A 14,632-nucleotide genomic window follows, 5' to 3' on the forward strand; every position below is an offset into this window, starting at 1 on the left:
ATGATTTCTATTGCACAAGGTTAAAAAATAGCTTCCTGACAAGACAGGTATGCCCTGAAATATAGTTGCATCTACTGCTTAGTGCTGGCAGCCCACTTAGACTACACAAATTCCACCCTCTGGTCGAAAGTTGAAAAAGAAAAACAAAACCAAACAAAAAACAAAAATACATGCAAAAAACTAATATCAGTAGTGTTTGGGTTGTTCTGTAGAAGACTTATCTTGGTTTTTCAATGTTACTACCTTCCTTGCTGCCTTGGACTGTTAAGTCTACAATACATAGAGACTCACTTCAGAATGAAAACCTAACTTGCTAGTCTGTTGTCAAATTGGGAGTTGTAAAAAGGTAGCCAACTCCTTACTCAAATAAATGTCCTTGGAAAATTTTGAGCTGACGTGAAACTGGCATCCTGGAAGCTACATACTACAAAAAAAAAAAAAAACAGCAGTTAAAAGAGCATCTTTGTTCTACTAAAATCTTATATTATTATTTTATCAGTAGCAGAAAAGAGCTTAAGAAGGCCACTAGCATTTGCAAGAGATCTTGGTGTAAACTCCTTTTGAGCTTAAACATGCTTGGCAAAGGCACAGCTACTGGAACCTATCAAAAAGGTAAAGCGAAAACAGATATAAGTCTAACACACCAGATCCACTCAAGCAATGAAGTCAAAAGACAAGATAAAAAAATAATCTCCTACATCTGTGTTTAGAGTTAGGTCAATTGCTGAACTTTTTTCTTCCTCATCTTGCTCAAGACGAAACCAAAAAAAGTAGAGATTTTATAGAACTTCCTTTATTCAAACTCAATTATTAGAGTTTAAATATGACTTGCACTGGAGCTGAGCATTACCTCACAATGCAAAAAGTACTAGCAGTTTCATTGTATTACCAAAGAAGAGAAAGAGCATGAACTTAAATAATTAAGTTCTCACGTCAGAATTCAGTATTCCCATGAATCTCTAAGTATCTGAGTGTAGCCTTCTTTACACAACTTTTAAGAAAAGTCATGTGCTGTCCAGACAAAGAATAATTGTTTGTAAACGTCCCTCACTACAGATTTGTCCTTGTTTGCAAAAGTTGATGATGAATGACTGACAGATGAACATTGATCTAAGTCGAACCAGTAATTGCCTGAACCAAGAGCAATATGAAATAATCCTACCAGATGGGAACTCTAATCACTGTGTTTCTGACACTGATAAAATAAACAGTGTGCAAGCAGATAGACACCTTATTTAAACAGACATTAATGTATTTTTAGGGGAAAATGTGTGTTTTCTGGCAGCTGTATTCAGCGCTCTGCAAGTGAATGATAAATTGCTTGTGCTAACTTTTAAACACATTGAATTAGGGAACTGAACTAAATAGAAGAGCTGGAGTCTGCCTGCCATAGCTTCCAAACATTGTTTTATTTAGTTTAAAAATAAAATATTGGAAGGAACATGTACACAGATTTCTTACTGCTGGAACTGCTTGTATTCTGCAGCCTCCTCTGTGCTAACAACAGCCTCTTAAGCAGCAAAAAGTCAGAAAGCAGGTAGGAAAAAAGGTTTTGAAATACACATACTATTTTTTTTTAAATTTCAGCTAGATGTATAAGGACAGAAAACCCCAGGCTCTGAAGTAAGGCAGACATACACAAACCAGATAAGCTTTAAAATCTCTTGATCCAGTTGGAAGAAAACTGTAACCACATGATAATATCCATGCAAAAGTTGGAGGAGCCAGAACTAATACAATTTCAGCACTCTAGTCTGAGTACTCAAAAATATTTAATTACCATTCACAAGAGCTGATATTTCAGCCTCTTACTATGGCTTACTGAGGTTCTTCAGACTATTACTTCTTCATCACTTAAACGTGGTAACTCATTAGTGACTGCACAGTAAGACAGTAAACACTTCATAGCAAGACTGTGTTAAATCCATATGTGTCATGCAAACAACAATTCATAAATCATCATTAATATTTACACTTGAAAGAGAGTTATGAAAACTTCTGTAATTGACAAAAAACTGAACAAAACAAGGACTGAATGTCTGGAGAACAGTGCAGCAAGTTCAGCCATGGCAGCAGATTGAACAGCAGAAACATAAACCTCAATTTAATCCTAGGCTTTCACATGTTCATATGCTATATATGCTCTATCTAACCAGTAGGATTGCAGTCATTAGTTTTCTGGTTTTCCACCCTTTATTTTTGATCTCGGCATGGATCCAGCTTCTCAGGTATTAGGGATGTAAACCTTAATTACTTATGAACAGAAATAAACTTAGTTTCACAGTATAGAATTTCACACTTATTTGATTCTAATCCCAGCAAAATAGAACAATAGGTTTTATCTGGACAAGAACACTGAAGCTTGATCCTAGGGTGTCAGTTCTGGAGATTACTCTAATAATTTATTCAAAGTCTTTAACTAACTGACCAAGTAACTACTTGTAGCTTCTGGACTGGTCAGCAGATCTGGGAAACCTGGATTCAATCCACAACATGTTCATCTGGTGAGTACTTTTCCTAGGCCAAGTGAGAGGCACTGTTTCTCTAACAGGTACTGTTCTTAATTTGACAGTCTTACATCCAGGATCATGCTTGGTTTTGTTCTGAGTTTTGTAGGCAGCATAGAATTGAGAACCACTCCAGGACCAGGTGTTCACCACTTAAAGAATATACCAAGCAGCTGCTGTTTCCTGTTCCTCAGTGAAGGCTCTCTAGTTTCTCAGGACAGCCTAAGAAAACAGTCATTATTGGGAATCAGGACAGAAACCATCTATTCAGAAAAGCAGTTGGAAAAAGACAATTTTAAAAAATAATAAAAAAAATACAGATTAACAAAATTTCACAGTGAATATCAGCAAGAAAAACAACTTGGATAAAACTAGCTCAGGTATATTGATTCTTACCAATATTTTCTGCTTGGCTTCTATTTTTCTTCCTCTCCTGCTAGCCCTTCACATTTCTGTTTAAAATTATCAAGAGTTCTCTTTGTTTGTATATACGAAATACATTTCAAAAATTAGAAAGAAACATATGCAATACAGCTTCCTTCCCAAATTATTGCTATCCCAAATCTACGCCTAATAAGATGTTCTTAATCAAGAGGTTGCTACATCACATCTACATCCAAAAGTGATAAATATGCAGTGCTTCAACAGAAAACACCCTCATTTTGAGACAGAAATTGTGGATAAGAGAAGGGTAAGCAATATATTCAGCTATCCATTAATCTAGGCTGAGAATATAGACTAGCAGGAAATTTACCATTCCCTTACTACACATTCCAGTTACAGCTATATTTTATAAACGTAACCTTTAGCAGGTGGTTCTGTTCCAGGCTGTGAAAGACTAGGGGTGATAACTATAATCAGAACAGAGACACTGATGTGTTTCACATCTTGACAGAAAATGTTGGGGTTTTGACCCCAGGAACTCCTAAAAGAAAAGATGAGATTAGTTTAACTAATGCACTCTGATATTGTGTTTGCCTTGAGTGGGTTACATGCAGTGTCCATGAAAGCTAAGCGTGAGGAGGAAATAATGAATTAATGTTTCTTATGTTTTATACAGCTTTGTGGCCACTATAGGAGACATTCAGGCAGGAGGGAACGCACTAGTTATTAAACAAGAGAGATACAACTTATTATTAAGTCTGCAGAGCAGAGATTTAAAGTTTTATGGAAAAAAGAGTTAGATAAGACTACTAGTAGACAAAGACAGAAGATCTGTTTTCAAAGAAAGGAAGAGAGAAAGATCTCAAACAGCTGTCAACCTTTACACAGGGAGAAGAGCTAGATTTCCAGTTGTCTCTCATTCCCAAACTGGCTTTAACAGTAATTTCAAATCCCACTGAAAGAATGAAGTTCTCCTGCCTCACTGTCTTTACAGCTGCAACATATCTTAATAAAGACAGAGATTTGGTGTCATGTGCTCTAAACCCGTTTTAGCTTTCTCTGTCATAACAGTTTCCATTTTCATAGCCGAAGTTTAGACTTCTGTTTCACTGTATTAAGTTGCATGTTATTTTTCTTCAGTTTGTTTAGTCTCAAAGGCAAATCTGGAGGAAGAAGACAAACCAAGGCTCCATTTGTTTGGGCAACAGCAAGCATGCCACCTAGGGTTAGTGCACAGTCTCTCAGAGTATGCAACACTGCCATGGAAACTCCTGGTTTGGGGACTGTGTCCTGCCAAGTTTCTGTGGTCACTTTCAAGGCTGATATTGACAGACTGCAATTCATGTAAATGAATTTCCAGGAAGGGGGAGGTGACAGAAAGGGAAGTCACAACTGTAAGAAGCCCTCAAACCCCAGTCTCAGCTCAGCTCATCAGAAGTGTCAGTCTGGGTGGAGTGGGCAAGTGCCTTTTCCAAGCTCAGTGCTCTGGGAGCTCATATCTTTGCCATCATTGTTACATTGATGTGGGAGGCAAATTGCAACCTGCCCAAGCTGGCTTTCCTGCTACTCATTGGCAAGTCTCTGGAGAAAATTGAGTAATCCTAAAAGAATTAGAAACAAGCTTCTACATGCATGACAATATATTAATCAAGACTAAAGGGAAACTTTGCCAGTTTATAAGTTACTAAAACTGGTTCTTATGGTCAAGGCCTGAAATTTTTACTCTAATCAAATTAATGATAAAATTTATTTAAGGGTCCTTATATGTACAGACCTGCACTTGAAATGAGGGAAAATTTTTACCCAAATGATCCGTGCACAAGATTATTGAAGCTTTCTTTTTGTATTCCCTTCTCACTACCCACCAGCCCTTGTTACTCTAGTGGAAAAAGAACCTGACGCTGTGCTACAGCTCTGTGAAGCAGCCCATGGAGCACAAAGCCAAGCAAAATACAGAAAACAGACTAAAAGTATTCACAGAGCAGCAATTTATTTTTCTAGTGAATTTACACAACTTATTTCATGTCAGCAATGAAATCATGATGACTGTGATGGCCATTGCAACACACACCTGGTCACTCAGCACATAATTCCAATTTTTGACAGACCTGACTTCAGCAGCTATAGCCAAAGATGAAAAGTCCAGCCCTGCATGTTTAGGACATATGCTCTTCACACTTAAATGAGCAAAAGCAGGCAGCCTGTTCAGATATTCCTAATGCTTTAACAGGGAACTGTGTTTTTCCAGACCTTGGGCTCCTTTTATTGCCAGTGAGTAAAGAAGACTAAAAGGGATATGAATTATGTTTGAAGGTAGGCTTGCAGGAACAGAGAACACCAGCCGCAAAAACAACAGGACAACATATTCTAATATAATGTAGAATATTCCATCTACATGGCCCCAGAAATCCTCAGTTTCAGAACTCTTAATACTGACCAAGGGTTCCTAAGGTAGAGAAACATATGCGCGTAAGTGTTAAAGAGACCTGCTGCAGGTACAAGACAAGGCTATTTTTGACCCTGTTCAGAACACAGTAGCTCCTTAAGAGAGCTGGCTGGGGGATTATTATACAAATACAGGAGGTTTTGTCCCCAAGAGGTTGCATCATTTGATGGCTGCCTAGTAGTCTGTGTGAAACGACCACGTGGTGTCAAACTGCTTTCTGGAAATAAAGCCTCTGCATCAAATCACCAATCTCTGTCATTCCCCCAGCCCCCCTACACACACACACTGCTAGTCTCCAGTTTCATCATTACTACAGTTATAATTAACCCAGGAAGCTGATTAGAACATTGTTATTCCCCGCCACACAGTTGACTATTGTAGTACAGATGGGATCCTATTATTTCCCATGTATACTAAAATGCTTAAATAAACTGTAGCCAGCTCAGGTGACAGCTGTGTGTTTGACTGGGTTAAAATCACATTGTCAACTTAGATAACAGATAACACACTGATGAAGACAGGCCTAAATTCTGGGATTTATGGGCATGGGTCATTTAGAAGGCCAGCATATGTGGGGAAAAAAAGATAAATGGCAAACACAAAGATAGATGTACTTATTCCATGCTTTGCCAAAGAATGCTTCTGCAGTCTCACCCCTGCCCAGTGGCACCTAAAGTTTTTATAAAGGGTAAAGATGGGTAATTTTTCAAAATTACATAAGAAATTAAATTATTTCGGTTAATTACTGTCATTTCAATGAATGTATGTGAAGAGGTGACTATATAACAGTAGGTTCTAAGGAACATGTTGATATAATTTAAATTTTTTATATACCCAGTGTTACAATCCTGTGAAAGTACTGCAAAAGTAGTACATGCAGTGCAGCTCTGTTCAGGGAACAGCTCTGCCAGACAGAGTTATCTTAATCCAGACACATAGGGAAAATGATTTAATACAACACTGATTTTGATTTGTCTATACAAATAAAAGAATGACTACGTTCTTGACACTTAGTTATCACTGAACACAAAGAATGTCTGTAAAACACCAAGACAGCATTTTCTAGCCAGAGAGGAGAAAAAAAAAAAAAGTATTTTTTTTTCTTTTTCTTCTCAATTGATATGAGAACCTGACAAACAGCTCCAGACTCTTCTAAAGCTGTCCAGAGAGGTAAGCTGAAAAACAGAGAACTACTTACATTTCCTAAAATGGAAAGAGTAGTGTGGCAGTATTTACAAAGTCTTACTTTAACCCAAGGATTTAAACAGCCATATGTTTTCTATATACTCAATGAATAGAGACACCAGATCTTCCTGAGTACAGCTAAGATTCATAGTATGCGTTCTTGAAGGAGTGTCTGCCTTCATCATTATCAACAGAAGAGAGCGGGGAAACTAGATTCCTGGGCTAAAATTAATCTATGTAAAATCCTTCCTCTCCTTCACTGCACCACCCCCTTTGAATTTACCTTACGTATGTGCTTGTTTCCAGCCTACAGAAAAGAAAGGTTGGTTAGTTTTTCTTGATAACACCTAACTCATGGGTGTGGGTGTTCGCTCATGTCAGCTTTCTGAAATCATTACTTCAGAAAAATGTAAATACAACATATTTATTCAGGCTAATCAGCTGTAGGAGGTACTAGCATGTAGTCAGCCATTGGGGGGAGGGTGCTTAAAGAGACGTACCCCACCAGGAAACTCTTCTGGGCTAGTACAAAGAAATGGCATCACAATAAAGTGAAATTATTCTCTTTCTGGCTGTGCTCCTTTTCCTCCTCTGAGAAAACACTCAAGTATATTACAGACCAAAATTATTTCCTTTTTTTTTTTTTTGTCCCCCCTAAGTCAGAAAAGAGGGCAAGCAAAAGTCAAAGAACTGAAGTTCTGAAATCTAAAATACATTCAACTCTTTAAACCTCAAAGAAAATTGTATAAAATTATGCCTGTTAAATTCAGGGAGCAGCAAATATACAACCTAAAATCCCAGTAAGTGCTTATTTATACTTGAGAACTTCTGTACTCTCCTGGAATAAAAGCATTTATGTGCTGCTTTAACCTGACATGTTAATTTTCACTCAAATTATCTGGTACATTGCAGTGAATGGGTAAATACACTGTGCTGTAAGCTAATAGCCATGTCAGGCACTTCCAGAAGAACAAGGTTATTCACAGACATGACATGAAATACTGCTTTTTAGCATGTCGTGGAGTGCGCTACCAGTATATTCTTCTACAGATTCTAGAATTATTTTTCTAGAGTAAAAGCTGCCTACAATCCAATCTCAAATCTGGAGGTAAATAGCTAAATAATCACCTATACCATATTCCTGGTTTTCTGACACATTAGGATCACATACATGAGCAACCCTACTATCACTCACCAGGATGGTTATGGAAATCACATCCTGCCCTAGCCATGGGGATTTTAATTTTCCTCTTTGATTTGATATTTATAGATCACACACACTATTTTCCCCCATTGTGCTATTTGGCAGACTATTCACACTACACACAGTAAACAAAAAGTGTTATAAAATATAATAGATTTCTTTCTTACAAATCCTGTGCTGGACTGCATGCTTTTCTTTTGGTCTGTCTAGTAAGTTTGGATTTCTATATTAAAAAAAATCTGATATAAATTTCTTTTACACTGGCTTGTTTCCATTGACTGTAGTAGACAGCAGAGTTATTTCCTGCTTCAATCAGAATAAGGAATTTAGAATTCTCCTTTGAGAATTGTTCTAGATCTACAGTTACAGAAAATTATTCATCCAGAATGATTTCATTTTTTCAACTTAAGGAGGTTAAAATACAATAAACCAATTAGAAGAGAAAAAAACAAAACAACAAAAACCAAAACCCATATATTTTAAAGTGAATAAGTCTAAAAGTACTATATAGGTAGAATTAACTCTAAATCTAGTGCAGCTAACCAGAATTAAGGTCTCAGTTTTGCTGAGAAAGTAAATTTTAATGGACTATTCTGAAACAGTTTTTTTTTTAATTTAAATTCTGAATTGTGTCTCTTAAATACTTTTTCTATCGCTGCTTTTAGAGTGTCCTCTCCCTTCAAGCAATTTCTGAAATAGTTTCAAGAGGAAACTGAATGACTGGAGACTGACTGATTGGTCTCGAGAGAGCAAAAGGGGTTGTGTTATTTTTCATTAGCATGGGGGGGAGGCGAAGGTCTTCTCTAAGTAACTGGAAATCTGCTGAGTAGTATGAACTTTTTATACTGCATAATGTTCTGGGCATGGACCAGCTTTTCCAAAGACAGCTATTCATCTGCCTAACCTGAGAATGTGTTAGAATTCCCCACTCCCCTATCATCAGTCTCCTTATCCTCACATCTACATTCTGGACAGAGAGCATCACAAAATCCAGCTAAACCAAGAAATTGCTCCAAGTGCTTCATGATGGGTTGAATGAGACCCATGCATTTTCCAAGCAGCAGTAAATCAGACAGGGGAGATTATGCTTGACTAAAATCAGACAGCAAAAGTGCAGATTTAAAAGTGTTTGGGTGCACTTTAATGTCTTCGGAAAGCATGGAAAACTGCCTTCCTAAGTCCTGTGTCAGAGAAACATGTACCATGCCCGACTTTTTGGAAGTCCCAGAGAAATAAGGTAACACAGTAAATCCAACACTGCCCAAGAAGTGCCTACTCCTCTCCTAGGTTTAAGCACCATTAGCAGAAGCAGATTTATTTTTTTCCTACCTAAAAGCCTCCATGCAGCATTTCTGAATTTTAGGGGTTTGTCACCTCTCCTTCCCTCAGTCTTTTTAGTACAGCTGTACAGCCTTAGGAAAATGCAGCTTGTCTCAGCCAAGATATCTTTGATCACTAGTTCTCAACAACAGTAAAGGCATAAGGTGCATGGGTTTCACTACAGAAACATTACCCAGTCGCCCAGTAAACTTTTACTGATCACCATACGATTACTCAGGTACTTTAAATGTGCCAATGCAGAGTGTAGGTATAGCTTCCTCAGCAGCACAGGTCTGCTTGACCCAGATATTAATACTTCTCTTACTCATGCTGAAGTAACATTCCTAAAGTTTCTGAGATTGGTTAACTGGGAAAAATAAAAATAAAAATGGAAGCGGTACAGAAGGTCACATCTTTCTATCATCCCTCAATTCAGACTTACCTTCCCCAACTACAACCAGTTCTCTTAAAGTTTACAACTATTGTACAGCCCCTTAGTGACCACTCAGTAGATCCTGACCTTTTTCATGTCTGTTCTGAGGTGAAAGTCATAAACAACATCGAATTGAAACTTACTGTTACTTCAGCTGTCTCAGTTCTGAGGAACCACTCACAGAACCCAGCTTCCAGTTCCTAAATTCTATTGATTAGCTTCAGCTGTCAAGCTTTCTGATCTTCAATCCTACATAAACAAATCCCAATAGTACAATTTTCAGAGGAAATGCAGATGACTTATATAGAATCATTTCTTTCTTTGAGACCTTTCCAAACAGATTTTCTATTGTCCTTGGTAATAATGAATTAGACATGTTTGACCAACTCGGCAGACTGGAATATTTCAGGACACTGCCGCACAACAGAACTTAAGTGTAAAGTAATACATTCTTCCAAACATAACTAACACATGTGCTTTTCATTAGGAATTATGAAACAAAAAAAGACCACTTAATTATTACAGGCTAAAAAATAAAACCTCAGACCAGTGCACTGGTTAAGGGAAGGAAGGGGGAAGTAACAGGCCTTCTCCTTCAAGGCAGCATATCAAATATTTGGTACAAATTGTTTGATTCTTTGTTAAAAAAGCAAAATACAAGTTATAGCCTGTGATTAATTTATCCACAAAAAAAAAAAAAAAAAACCAACAAAAACCAAACAGCTCAATATATCTTTTTCAAGTCAACCCTGAAATGCTAGTGTTCACAAATCCCTCTGCCCCCAAGGCATTTGGGAAAACTTACTGTGTCTTCAAGGAAAAAAAATTACCCCAGTCATGATTTTGGGATATGCCTTGGTTCTGATCATTGGCTAAAGCCACATAGATGATCCCATAGTAAATACAGAAGTTTTGTTGATTTCTCTTGATACTGGTACATTTCTCGGAATACCTGTTTCTTTTGCTAATTTGGAGTGATTACAGTACAGGGTTACATGCTCTTCCTTTGACTTGTCTAGACATATGAGCAGTCCTATTGACAATGACCTTAGGATAACTGAGATGATGATGCTACCAAGCATCCTCTGTAACTAGATTCATTAAAATTCACTGAACAGAAATATTCCAAGGTGGCTGCAGGAGAAGCCGGCAGAATACAATGTTCTTCATACACTTAAATGGATGTTCATCCTGCTTATTCATATTAATCTGCTAAAAGTATCTTAGCTAGAAATATCTTAAGAACAATTTTATCAGCTTAGCTGTCCGGTAAGGAGTATAACCTGGGACATAGCTAGAGCACAAAGAATTATAAAAGCCTTGAGTATATGCCTGTGTATGTACCCATGTGTGGAGTGATAAATTGGCACTAAACCAACCCCCAAAATAACCCTTTTTTCTTTTCAAAAGGATGCATCTTCACAGAATTGCAGCATGTAAGTTAATGGCTCTTATAAATCTTCAATAAGACTATAAAACCATAACAAAATACCTTAGACTTAACTATGATGTAAATCATAATTCATCTTACTCCAACCAGTGATTTCCAGGGATTTATTTATGGCAATATTTTTAGAGCTAATGAATGAGAGATTTTCTCTCATGAAGCTTCTTCTTAGATTGCTTTATGAAATTATTTGTCTACCAGTGAAATACTCCTTGCAGTCTAGAATCCTACTCCATTATGAACGAAGCAGACAGCTGTTTTGATTTACTTTCTTATACTCAGCTGTCTTGACCCTCATTTAATGCAGAGACATATTAAGAAGATTAAGTAAATAGATTCAATTTGCTATGTGTCAATCAATATTACAAAGGTAGCATGTTATTTGTGATCACAAATAGAAAATAGCACATGCTAATTGAAAAACTAGGTATCATAAATGACTACAAATCTGCTTTAACTATCTCTATTTCTTATTATTTCACAATGGCTTTAACAACCTTTACACTCATCTCACTGAACCAGAAAACCTGATTAGGGGTACTGAGTGGAATAACAGTTCCTGGAAGCTGATTACATACATTTTGCTTAGTGATTATCAAATCCTATCTTCTGATCAGCTCTTCCTCATCTCCCTTCTTCAGAATACCATCTCCCTATATGTGGGAGATATTCCATTGGTTTTACCTAAAGCATAAATGAACTGAATCATCACTGATAAAATTCTCAATGGTCTAGGGAAATGACAATTCTTTGCCAATTTTCCCACCCTGAGACTTCATGTTTATAAAGCATACAGTGTAGATTCCATTGATGGATAATTATTTGGGTTTAAACATGACAACAGTTTAAGAGGCACAGAGATGTAAAAATTAAATAAATGACAAGAAAGACTGACCTTCCCAGTTGTACAGTTCTCATTGATAACAGTCATTCAGTCAACGATTTATTTCCACAAATGCAGAGGAAACAGAATGAGTAACACAGGTGCACTTTACAACTGTAAAGTTCTTGCACAGCTGACGGACATTACTACATTGCATCACTATTTGAATAGGAATTCAAAGGACTTGGATTGTATCGGAATAAAAACTGGCAAGTACTTATAACTTGTTCATTTTTGAGAAATATGAATTCAGTTAAAAAATTTAAGAAAACCAAGGGTTTCTAATTTCTGTACACAATGCACTAGGAAAGGTAGGGAAGGGCCCTAAGCTAAGCATGGAAAATGTTCCTTAACAATAAAATATTATAATGCTCAGCTATACGAAATAGCTATAGAAGTAACTTAGGAGCCTTGCAAAAGTGTATAAAAGTCTCAGGAACGATATCTGCCTGTCCATATCCTCCATCTACATCTCTTTGGGAAAGAACAAAAATATACTGAAATATAGTAATTTAATTATTTGTATATGAGAATTTAGACAGATTTATATATATTACTTAAGGGTTCCCAATAATCCTAATGTCTTTTGGCACATAGAAACACAGTTTCAATCATCTGGCTTCATTTTGCCTCTGCTAACAATTTTTAACAGCATGACTATTCATATCTAATTGAATAACAAAAATCAGAGAAAACTTTATTCTACTCATACTAAAAATTGAAGACTTACCTGCAGTATATTGACTACTCCCATTACCTCCAGGCAAGCATTCAAAACCCTTAAAAAAAAAAAAAACAAAACAAACAAAACCAACTGTTTTGAATTATTATAATCCCGTTAGTTTTATTACATTTTTCTGAATTAGTTGTATAAACACTGAAAACACAGAAAATCCAAACCAATCAGAAAATTATTTGTAGTGCTTTCATAGATAATTATTCAGTATCTTTCATCCAGATAATTGAGTCTTTTTTTTTTTTTGACAAATTACCTATTGTTCCTTTATCTCACTTGTCCTGAAATATAAATGTTTTGTGCATTTTAATGTAATATGTTTCATATAGATAGCAAAAGAGTTTAGGATTACAGGTACTTATTAGGCAATCATTCTTTACTAGTGCATTCTTCATTAGTCTAATTTTAAACAGGCATAACCAAATTAAATGAAAAATATTATGAAAATATATCATTTTAGTTATGTAATCTACTTTTTTTTTTCATCTGGTAATTTCTTAAAGCTACTTTTTACCAAAAAAATCATTGGAACATTATGGGAATATTGGGAGGGAGGAGGAAATGGTAGAGATTGTGACCAGTGGGAAAACTGGATATTAAGACGACACAGAAAATAGGTGGGATTTTTAAAGGTACTGTAAGGGTCTATTTGAGAAGCTGGCCAAGCCTGAACACCAACAGAGCCATCCAGACACACTAAATCCAGTGGCACCAATTGCATTGAGATGTGTGATTTTGTGAAACTAAATGATTATTGAGCAATATTGTGAAAAGCCTTCAAACAGCTAAGGTAGCTAACTAACGTTGTTGAAACTCTTTTCATTAATATAATCTTTCTCTTGTCTCACAACACAGACACTTTGGTGTTATAAAAACACTATTCATGTACTGCAATTGGAACAATTACTCTTAGGATGAAATGAGTTTTAGTACACTTAACCGTGAAATATAGCAGCATTCCTGTTCTATTGCTTTCTGCATATTCCTGGGACACTGCCTAGCAGGGCTAATGGGTCTGTACTGAAAGCACCAAATTCAGGTGAGTAGAACAGCAGTAAGTGGACTGACAGAAGCTAGCGTTCACTCTGCTGGGGAAGACCTTCCCCTGGTAACAGGGAGAAGAAAAAGGGGAAGATTAAATCATTGCTCCTATGATCTTTAATTAAACATATTTTAATTTCATTGTTTAGACTTTAAAGAATAAGTTAAAGTTATTCTTGGTAGGGAAGTGGATACAGTCTGGAAAGCAATATGCTCAGAGTAAAAAATCTGAAGTCATTACTTTACTAACAGAGAATATAACTAGGAGAGAGAAAATAAAATTCAACTGCCAAATCTTATGAATGTTTACTGTAATTACAAAGATTATTTCTGGCCATCTATTTCAACATGCATGAAGCCACAGAAGGATGCTACTTCCAAAGCTTCTGTAGTTCCTCATGACAACACAGTCATGCTTCCTATTCACTTCTGCCCCCAGAGTCAACTGAGGCTTTAAGCCAGGCTTTTGTGGTTGAGAATTCAGAAAAATGCTGAGACAGAGTGAGAGGTGACAGGAAGATAAAAACCTGAGAAGAACACAGAAGAGAGGAATTAACAGCAAAAGAGAAGTTAAAGCTGACAGGTACAGCATAACATGTTGAGCTCCAGGGGAGCAGGAGAGCCACATGTAGCAAAAAAAAAAAAAAATGGGTAATATAAGTGAAATCTTTTTAAGCTTGTGATTTATATTGTTTGAATAATTTTGGCTGGCAACACTCTTCAACACTACAGAAACCCACAAAAGACAGTTCTTTCTTGCACCAGATTTTCTGGACTTGGAAGGAATAGAATTTTTTCTTATGATCCTTATAACAACATTTAGAGAAATTTGAATCACTGTATCCTACATCTACTACAGACTTTTGAAGATTTGTAAATGGTAATAGTTTTTAACTGCCTGTTGTAGTGTTTATTAAAATTTCTGCTAAAAATTGCAGTGCTTAGCATTCATGGCACCAGTGTGCATTAAGTAAAAGATGATGAGCAAAAATTAAGTTATGAAATGTTTAGCAAGTTTAGCAAGCCATCCTTTTTGAGCAATAAAA

The 14,632-nt window shown here is 36.4% G+C and overlaps 1 long non-coding RNA gene across 1 annotated transcript in view; it reads right to left on the bottom strand.

Annotated features, from left to right (window-relative positions):
* Positions 1-1,434: 1,434 nt before the first annotated feature.
* The window catches only part of LOC136010954 (uncharacterized), a 55,859-nt gene continuing 42,661 nt past the window's right edge, over positions 1,435-14,632 (bottom strand). The window contains exons 2-3 of the long non-coding RNA XR_010611104.1: positions 12,540-12,588; positions 1,435-2,729 (exon numbers count right to left, since the gene is read on the bottom strand). This is a non-coding gene — a long non-coding RNA (uncharacterized LOC136010954). The remainder of the gene's footprint in view (positions 2,730-12,539; positions 12,589-14,632) is intronic.

The sequence above is a fragment of the Lathamus discolor genome, chromosome 3 (genome assembly GCF_037157495.1).
Source record: "Lathamus discolor isolate bLatDis1 chromosome 3, bLatDis1.hap1, whole genome shotgun sequence".
Taxonomy (NCBI): Eukaryota; Metazoa; Chordata; class Aves; order Psittaciformes; family Psittacidae; genus Lathamus; species Lathamus discolor.